Below are 10583 nucleotides of genomic sequence, written 5' to 3'. Positions count from 1 at the left end.
TGTGGTGTGGGGGCCCCACAGCCCCTTTCGCCTCCTTTTCTTCGCGTACTCCTTCGTCCCGAAAACCTAAGCCACAGAGGGAACCTCACGAAGAGTTACAGCCGCCTCTGCGGGGCGGAGAACACCAGAGAGAAAAGAGCTCTCCGGCGGGCAGGAATCCGCCGGGGAAATTCCCTCCCGGAGGGGGAAATCGACGCCATCGCCATCGTCATCGAGCTGGACATCATCTCCATCATCATCATCATCATCTCCACCATCTACACCGCCATCACCACCGCTGCACCTCGTCATCGCTGTAACAATTTGGGTTGGATCTTGATTGTTTGATAGGGGAAACTCTCCCGGCATTATTCTCTACTTGTTATTGATGCTATTGAGTGAAACCATTGAACCAAAGTTTATGTTCAGATTGTTATTCATCATCATATCACCTCTGATTGTATTCCATATGATGTCTCGTGAGTAGTTCGTTTAGTTCTTGAGGACATGGGTGAAGTCTAAATGCTAGTAGTGAATTATGGTTGAGTAATATTCAATGTTATGATATTTAAGTTGTGGTGTCATTCTTCTAGTGGTGTCGTGTGAACGTCGACTACACGACACTTCACCATTTATGGGCCTAGGGGAGTGCATCTTGTATTCGGTTGCTAATTGCGGAGTTGCCGGAGTGACATAAACCTGAGCTCCCGTTAGTATATCGATGCAAGAGGGATCGCAGGATCTCAGAGTTTAAGGCTGTGGTTAGATTTATCTTAATTACTTTCTTGTAGTTGCGGATGCTTGCAAGGGGTATAATCACAAGTATGTATTAGTCCTAGGAAGGGCGGTGCATTAGCATAGGTTCACCCACACAACACTTATCAAAACAATGAAGATTATTTAGCCACATGAAGCGAAAGCGCTAGACTAAAATCCCCGTGTGTCCTCAAGAACGTTTGGTCATTATAAGTAAACAAACCGGCTTGTCCTTTGTGCTAAAAAGGATTGGGCCACTCGCTGCAATTATTTCTCTCGCATTTTACTTACTCGTACTTTATTCATCTCGTTACATCAAAACCCCTTGAATACTTGTTTGTGAGCATTTACGAGTGAATCCTTCATCGAAACTGCTGCCAACACCTTCTCGCTCCTCGTTGGGATCGACATTCTTACTTATCGAAGATACTACGATACACCCCTATACTTGTGGGTCATCAAGACTATTTTCTGGCGCCGTTGCCGGGGAGTGAAGCGCTATTGGTAAGTGGAATTGGTAAGGAAAACCTTTACTGTTTGTACTGATTTTATTTCTGCCTGCTGCTATAAATCATTATGGAGAGATCTTCTCTTCAATTTCTATTTGGGAAATCTACTACTACTGCAACGGTAGTGGATGAAGCGCCAGGTGAGGAAGTAGTACCATATAAAATACCTATGAAAATTATTGAACGTGTTATGGATAACCGCTATGAAGGGGATGGAACTGTCCATCCTGGTGATCATTTATTGTTTTTGCATGAATTATGCGGGTTATTCAAATGTGCAGGTATTTCTATGAATGAAGTTAGAAAGAAACTATTCACTATATAGCTGTCTGGTAAAGCGGCGCATTGGTATAAATTGCTGAAGAATGGTGATTCTATTGATTGGGAGGACATTGTGCCTTTATTTTATTCTAAATTCTATCCTCCAAGTGAAATTCACAAAGATCGGAACCGCATATATAATTTCTGGCCTCATGATGGAGAGAGTATTGCCCAAGCTTGGGGGAGATTGAAGTCTTTAATGCTCAAATGCCCCATTCATGAGCTTCCTGGTAATGTTATTATTGATAATTTATATGCAAGACTTTCTTTTCAAGACAAGACCTTGCTGGATACTTCTTGTTCCGGATCATTTACACGCAACAAAGAAGAGTTTAAAAGGGACCTTCTTGATCGGATCCAAGAAAATACTGAAGGATGGGAGAACGACAAAGATAGAGAATCGGGTATAATTTATGATTATAAATGCATTGAAGCTTTTATGGATACTGATAAATTTCGTAATATGAGTGCTACATATGGTCTTGATTCCCAAGTTGTTGCAAATCTTTATAAAGCTTTTGCCTCTCATTATGAATTGCCTAAGAAGTATTTTGATAAGTATCATGAACCGTATAAAGATAAAGTTGATTCATCTGTAAACAAATGTGGAGTGATTGAAACTGTTGATAATGTTATTCCTGAAGCTTATATTGAAAAAACTCATTTCCCTGCTAAAATGAAGGAGTACTCTGTCATATCTAGTGCGGTTAATAAAAGTGAAAAGAAACCTAAAGAACTTGAAGAACAAATTAAAATTGAACCTGCTGTTGCAATAGTTAAAGATCTTGTGACTGAAAATGTGGAGGATGGTCATATTATTTTCTGTGAAGATGCTTCTAATATTGTTTCACATCCTAATAAACCCAAACAAGTTAGTGTTCCTATGCTATCTGGTTAGAATTGGTGATCATTGCTATTATGGTTTATGTGATATTGGTGCAAGTGTTAGTGCTATTCCTTATGAGCTTTACACGGAGATTATGCACGAAATTGATTCTTGTGAACTTGAAGATATTGATGTGGTTATTCAGTTGGCTAATAGAGAAACTATTTCTCCAATTGGTATTGTTCGAGATGTGGAAGTTCTATGTGGTAAGATTAAATATCCTGCTGACTTTTTGGTACTTGGTTCTCGCTGCTAGTGATCATTGTCCTATCATTTTTGGTAGACCTTTTCTAAATACTTGTGGAGCTATTATAGATTGTAAGAAAGAGAAAATTTTGACTAGATTTGCTCGGTGAACCTTATGAATTTAACTTTTCTAAATTTACCAAAACTCCTTATAAAGCTGACTTGCCTAGTAATGATTTTAAAATGGAGCAAGTGTGCATCTATTGTTCTTGTTCCTAATAATCCTTTGCAGCAACATTTGGAGAATAGTGAAAGTGAAGCTTTTAGGAAAGAAAGAGATGAGCTTGAGGAAATTTTTCTTCGCCAACCTATTCTCAAGCATGATTTACCGGTGGAAGATTTGGGTACAACACCGCCACCAAAGGAAGATCCTGTTTTTGATTTAAAGCCTTTACTTGATAATCTTAAATATGCTCATATTGATGATAAGAAAATATATCCTGTTATTATTAGTTCTAAGCTTTCAGAGATTGAGGAAGAAAGGTTATTGGAAATATTGAAGAAACACCGAGGAGCTATTGGCTATATGTTGACGTCAGAAACCCACCGGCGGGCAGTGACTGGTCAACACCGTAGAGCCGGGAACAACTAGGGCTGCGGCTGGCCCCAGTCCCTCAGAGCGACGGCCCGCAAAGCCTCCTGGTCGCGCGCCGATGCAAATTGCAAGGGCGTGCCACCCGACCTATACCTGGTCGGAAGGTGTGGATGATGCCTCGCTTAGTTTCCTGCAGGGGCACACACGTACACGTTAAATAAGAGCCTCGATCGGCTCTCGAGTTGTCTCGTGAATCGGCTCATGGAGCCGATCCACTCATGATTCGTCCAAGGTGGCCGAATATATGGTGGTCCTGCTTGATCAAGGTAAAGCGTATGAGATCCACGACGATCTGGGGTTTTCACCGCATAATCGGATCATCCTACTCACGATTGGGCCTCGCGCTCACGCACGGTAATCGTAAGCCAGCCCTAGACAAGGCCTAAAAACCAACACTAGGTTGATCCTCGGAACATCCTGTCTAGGGGCAGCAAACTACACCCTGCATGCCGCTGGATCCTCCAACCCTTTGTAAGGCCTAACTATTGCAGATATTAAACTAATCCTTGACGAATCAAGGAGCGATCGTAATGGATCAGATCTACTAAACGATGATCAAGCGGGGTGCCGTCCCTGCACCCATGATGAGGTACAAGGACGGCTAGATGCGCAAGGGTTGCACTACGAAAGCATATGATACTAGGAACAATGCTAACCCTAACACATCTATGATAACTACGTTGCTCGCCATCAAAAAGGCTTCAGGCACGAGCAACGCATGAACAACTAGGCAGGCTCGTGCTTGCCTAGATCGCGAGATGCGATCTAGGCAGCATGGTGCTACCGGAGGAACCCTCGAGACGAAGGAGTTTGGCGATGCGCCGAGATTGGTTTGTGTTGAACGTTGGTTGTTGTTTATTTCATAAACCCTAGGTACATATTTATAGTCCAGGGGACTTTCTAATGTGGGCGTGCACTAAACCGTGCACGAGATAGATTCTAACTTCTACCAAACCTACTATAAAGATACACGGGCTAACTAGCCCAAATTTGGTAAACAAGGCCGATTCACGTATTTCTTCCACGTACAATCTTCACATCCATCTTGATCGCGGCCCACCTCTAGCTTGGTCAAATTCTGGTGATAACACATGCCCCCCTGGTTTTGGAAATGACATTTCCAAAATCATTATGCTTTTCTCTCGTAGGGTCATGTCGTGGCAGAGCAGAACGGTCGCAGCCTTCGCCATCATGACACTTTGTCTTCCCCACTTCTTTGTGACAGCTTGAGCATCACCTCCTCGGAAACTGTAATGGCATTGAATTCCCACTAGGCTCCTCATTATTTAACCATGCCAATTGACCGGTCCTCTTCATCCCCTTCCTCTGTTCTAGCAGCCGACACCAAAAAACCCTCTCTCCTTCTATAGCAATGTCGTCGTCTTCCTCCTCCACTCCAGGCTTCTCCCTTCAATCGTCGCCGAAGAACAAGGCAAAAGACGATTCCCCCTCTGGGGCGACTCCCGTCTCCTCTTACAAGGAGGAGAAAGGAAAAGGAGCGGCAAGGACTGAGGCCTCCCCCTCCGCCAAGCTCCCGCTGAAGAAGCGCTCCCGCATGTGGGCGGACAGCGAGGATGACGATGACGACGAGGAAGAGGAGGATAAGGAGGAGGAAGATGATTCCTCCTCCTCCGCGGGATATCCTCCAACGAAGCGCCTCCGCGGCTGGGCGGATAGCGAGGACGATGATGATGACGAGGAGGAGGAGGAAGCTCCAGCCGACCGGCCGGGACAGCGACGGCGAGGAGCTTCCCGGGAGCAGCGCCGACGACCTCGACGACGGCGACGATGAAGACGGCGACGACTAGTGGGGTAGGGCTAGTAGTAGCGAGTGCACTAGGCACCGGATCCTTCTTTTGGGAGCCATCGGCTCCTCTTGTAAAGCCGCTTCTTTGAATTAACGAGGATCTCTTCATTAGTCCAATCGCCATCCTCCCGTTTGTCGCCCCAAGACCGATAGCAACGAATCGGCTTGTTATTTTCTCTAGACCGTGGTACTTCGTAATCCCACGGCTCGATGATTGTTCATCGGCTAACTTGAGCAACCAGTCTCTTTCCCTTTCTTGCAGCAATCCCAATCGGCTCCTCCTGAGAATATAGAGCATCCACTAGATTAGCTGCCCCCCGAGCCTTAGTCAAGGCGAGGACATCAACAAGGACGTGCTCGAGGGAACTCATGAAGCTGAACACCTAGAGGCGATGGTGGCGACATCGGCTTTTTTTTTTTGTTTCTTTTTTTTTTTTTTTTTACGGCCGATTGCGTCGGCCCCCATACTCTGGTTCCCATGATTGGCTCATCCCCTTTTGCTGGCCGATTCTAATCGGCCTCCCTACCTTAGTGCCTATCATCCCACATGCTTGGGAAATACTTCTTGAGGTGTTGACCATTTACGGCCACTGGGAACTTCTGCCCATCCAACTCTTCCAACATGTATGCATTACCTTTCAAGGCCTGGACGACTTTGTACGGACCGTGCCAATTAGGAGACCACTTGCCATACGCCTTGTCCCTGGTTCCTAACGGCAACACAGCTTCCCATACCAGGTCACCGACCTGAAACTCCTTTGGCCTAACCTTCTTATTGTAGGCCCGAGCTACCCGGGCTTTGTTTTCCTTGATCTTTTCCAACGACCAAAGCCTAAGCTCTGTTGCGTCCTCAATGGTGTCACTCATCAAAGTTGCATATTCGTCTGCCGTCAGGTCGTCTTGAAACGTGACACGCCTTGATCCAGCCGTAATCTCCCAAGGTAATACGGCTTCTTGCCCATAAACAAGCTGGTACGGCGAAGTTTTTATAGCTCCATGGCATGACATGCGGTAGGCCCATAATGCCTCTGATAACTTCTCATGCCAATCCCTTGGGTTTTCTTCAATCTTTCTCTTGATCAGCTTGATTAAACTCTGATTGGACGCCTCAGCTTGTCCGTTAGCCTGAGCATAGTACGGAGATGACCGGATCAGCTTAATCCCCATGTCATCGCAGAATCCCCTGAATTCTTTAGACACAAAAACCGAACCTCCATCGGTCGTGATGGTTTGGGGAATCCCGAACCTATGAATCACGTGTTCCTTTACGAACCTAATCACGTCTTCTGATTTTACCTTCTTCATAGGGACGGCCTCCACCCACTTGGTGAAGTAATCCGTGATGGCCGGAATCCATTCGTGTCTCTTACTCGAAGCCGGATGGATTTTTCCGATCATGTCCATGCCCCACCCTCGGAATGGCCAAGGTTTGATGATCGGGTTCATCGCCGATGCCGGCACCATCCGAATCTTCCCAAACATCCGGCATGCTCGGCACCCCTTGTAGTAATTGAAGCAATCTTCAAGCATGGTGGGCCAATAGAACCCTGAGCGCCTAATTAGCCACTTCATCTTATGAGCCGACTGATGAGTTCCACAGGCGCCTTCATGCACCTCATGTAAGAGCCGATTAGACTCAGTGGGTCCCAGGCACTTGAGTAGTAACCCTTCCAACGTCCTGTAGAACATGTCGTCTCCTATGAGGACATACTTCATGGCTTTGTATCTTATCCGCTTAGGTGCCCCCCGAGCCGAATCTTTTAAGTACTTGAAGATTTCGGCTCTCCAATCATCTTGTTCCAGGAATTGGACCTGAACTTCTGACCCTTCAGGTGTATCTATGTAGCCTGACGCCATCTGCGTGAGATTGTTGGCCTCGGTATTCTGGGATCTTGGAACCCAATTAAAGTTGATGTATCGAAACTGTGTCATTAGCTCACGGCATTCCATCCAATACGGGAACAGCGATTCACTCTCGCACTTATATTCATCCGTGAGCTGATTGATCACCAACTTGGAGTCTCCAAAGAGCTCCACTGCTTCTGCTCCAGCTTCTAGTAGCAGCTCCATCCCCTTACGTACCGCCTCATACTCTGCCACGTTGTTGGTGCAAGGGGTAGACAACCTGATGGAGAAGGAGTATTCCGCCCCCCTCGGGGATACGAGCAAAATGCCGATGCCACAACCATCGTCGCAAGCCGATCCATCGAAGAACATAGCCCATGCACGTATAGACAAGTGCTCGCTATATCGGTACTCGATTCGCTCGGCTATGAGATCGGCCAATGCTTGTCCTTTGATCGCTTTCGCAGGCTGATACCGAAGGTCGAACTCCGACAACGCGAGCATCCATTTACCCAACCGGCCCTTCAACACGGGGGCCGACAGCATGTGCTTGACCACGTCGGATTTGCATATGACGAAGATTTCTGCCGTCAAAAGGAGGTGGTGCAGCTTGGTGCAGGTAAAGACCAGACAGAGGCACAGTTTCTCGACCTCAGGGTACCTTGTCTCCGCGTCCAACATCCTTCTGCTGAGGTAGAAAACAACCCTCTCGACGCCCTCGTAGAGTTGCACCACCACCGAAGCGATGGATGTATCAGCCACTGACAGATAAATGTAGAACGGCCTGTCTGGCTGGGGCGGCACTAACACGGGTGGTGTCGTCAGGTACCGTTTAATGTTGTCGAACGCCTGCTGCTGTTCTGCCCCCCAGTGAAATTCGTCATCGGATTTAGTCTTCACCAAACCCATGAACGGCTCGATCCGTCCCGACAGGTTAGAGATGAATCGGCGGACGAAGTTGATCTTGCCGATAAGACGCTGGAGTTCCTTCTTCGTGGTGGGCGGCTGCATGGTACGCACTGCCTCCCCGACTCTTCGAGCCGATCTCAATCCCTCGCTCATGTACCAAAAATCCTAGGAACTGACCGGCCGTCACACCAAAGGCACACTTCTTCGGGTTCATTCTCAGTCCGAACTTTCGAGTTCGGTCTAGTACGTGTCGTAAATCTTGCAAGTGTCCCTCCACAGAGACAGATTTGACTACCACGTCATCGATGTAGATTTCCACCAGCTTGCCGATCAGATCGTGGAATATATAATTCATGGCCCTTTGATACGTCGCGCCGGCATTCTTCAACCCAAAGGTCATGACCACATATTCAAACAAACCTACTGCTCCTGGTACTCTGAATGCGGTCTTGTGTATATCTTCCGGGGCCATGAAGATCTGGTTATAGCCGGCGTTGCCATCCATGAAGCTTAAAACCTTGTGGCCGGCAGCCGCATTGATCAAAGTTTACGCCACAGGCATCGGATATTCATCTTTTGGAGTAGCTCGTTAAGGTCTCGGAAATCGATAGCCACACGCCACCGGCCGTCCTTCTTTTCTACTCGGAACGATATCGGATATCCATTCCGCATACCCGCACGGCCCGATGAATCCGGCAGCCTAACATCTTCTCGATTTCTTTCTTGACCTCCTCTAGGATTTCGGCCTTCATTTGTCGTGCTCGTTGCTCGGAAGGGCCGAAATCCTTTCTTCGTGGGAGTCGATGCTCGATGATGCTCCTGTCTCAGCCTGAGCATCTCCGTGTAGTCCCATGCGAAGCAATCCGGGTATTCTTTTAATAGAGCAATCATCCGACTCCCGAGCTGTGGGTCTAACTTCCTGCCGATAAAAGTTGGCCGCGGCTTATCCCCGGGGCCGATGTCGACTTCCTCCAGCCTCGTCGACCGAGGTGAACCCGAACCCCAGCTTCCCGTCACCTGTGAGGTCGACGCCGAATACTGGGAGAGCTGGTGGTGCGTGTGATGTGGTCCGACCGCTGGGATCGGCTTCTTTTTCATCCTTGCTGCGAGAGCAGCCGCCCTCACCACTACTATCACCAGGGTGGTACCCCAGCTCCACCACATTGGTGCTGACGCCAAGGGAGCGGGCGTCGCGGGAAGAGCCGATGAGGTCGGCTTCGCGGAGGATCTTGACTTCGCCATTCAGACCCTCGTACTCGACCGGAGTGCTTTCCGCCATCTCGGATGTGGGTGGCGCTGTGGTTGATGTTGAAGATGTGTCCCACCGGGCGTGCCAGAATGTGTTGACGTCAGAAACCCACCGGCGGGCAGTGACTGGTCAACACCGTAGAGCCGGGAACAACTAGGGCTGCGGCTGGCCCCAGTCCCCGCGAGCGACGGCCCGCAAAGCCTCTCGGTCGCGCGCCGATGCAAATTGCAGGGCGTGCCACCCGACCTATACCCGGTCGGGAAGGTGTGGATGATGCCTCGCTTAGTTTCTCGCAGGGCACACACGTACACGTTAAATAAGAGCCTCGATCGGCTCTCGAAGTTGTCCCGTGAATCGGCTCATGGAGCCGATCCACCCATGATTCGTCCAAGGTGGCCGAATATATGGTGGTCCTGCTTGATCAAGGTAAAGCGTATGAGATCCACGACGATCTGGGGTTTTCACCGCATAATCGGATCATCCTACTCACGATTGGGCCTCGCGCTCACGCACGGTAATCGTAAGCCAGCCCTAGACAAGGCCTAAAAACCAACACTAGGTTGATCCTCGGAACATCCTCGTCTAGGGGCAGCAAACTACACCCCGCATGCCGCTGGATCCTCCAACCCTTTGTAAGGCCTAACTATTGCGTGATATTAAACTAATCCTTGACGAATCAAGGAGCGATCGTAACGGATCAGATCTACTAAACGATGATCAAGCGGGTGCCGTCCCCGCACCCATGATGAGGTACAAGGACGGCTAGATGCGCAAGGGTTGCACTACGAAAGCATATGATACTAGGAACAATGCTAACCCTAACACATCTATGATAACTACGTTGCTCGCCATCAAAAAGGCTTCAAGCACGAGCAACGCATGAACAACTAGGCAGGCTCGTGCTGCCTAGATCGCGAGATGCGATCTAGGCAGCATGGTGCTTACCGGAGGAACCCTCGAGACGAAGGAGTTTGGCGATGCGCCGAGATTGGTTTGTGTTGAACGTTGGTTGTTGTTTATTTCATAAACCCTAGGTACATATTTATAGTCCAGGGGACTTTCTAATGTGGGCGTGCACTAAACCGTGCACGAGATAGATTCTAACTTCTACCAAACCTACTATAAAGATACACGGGCTAACTAGCCCAAATTTGGTAAACAAGGCCGATTCACGTATTTCTTCCACGTACAATCTTCACATCCATCTTGATCGCGGCCCACCTCTAGCTTGGTCAAATTCTGGTGATAACACTATACTCTTGATGATTTGAAAGGGATTTCTCCTTCTATTTGCCAACATGCTATTAATATGGAAGATGATGCAAAGCCTGTTGTTGAACATCAACGTCGTCTAATTCCAAAGATGAAAGAGGTGGTAAGGAACGAGGTATTAAAACTTCTTGAAGCTGGTATTATATATCCTATTGTTGATAGTAGATGGGTTAGTCCTGTGCATTGTGTTCCTAAGAAAGGAGGAATGA

Source organism: Lolium rigidum, chromosome 2 (genome assembly GCF_022539505.1).
Source record: "Lolium rigidum isolate FL_2022 chromosome 2, APGP_CSIRO_Lrig_0.1, whole genome shotgun sequence".
Classification (NCBI taxonomy): domain Eukaryota; kingdom Viridiplantae; phylum Streptophyta; class Magnoliopsida; order Poales; family Poaceae; genus Lolium; species Lolium rigidum.
Note: the sequence above shows the minus strand (reverse complement) of the source record.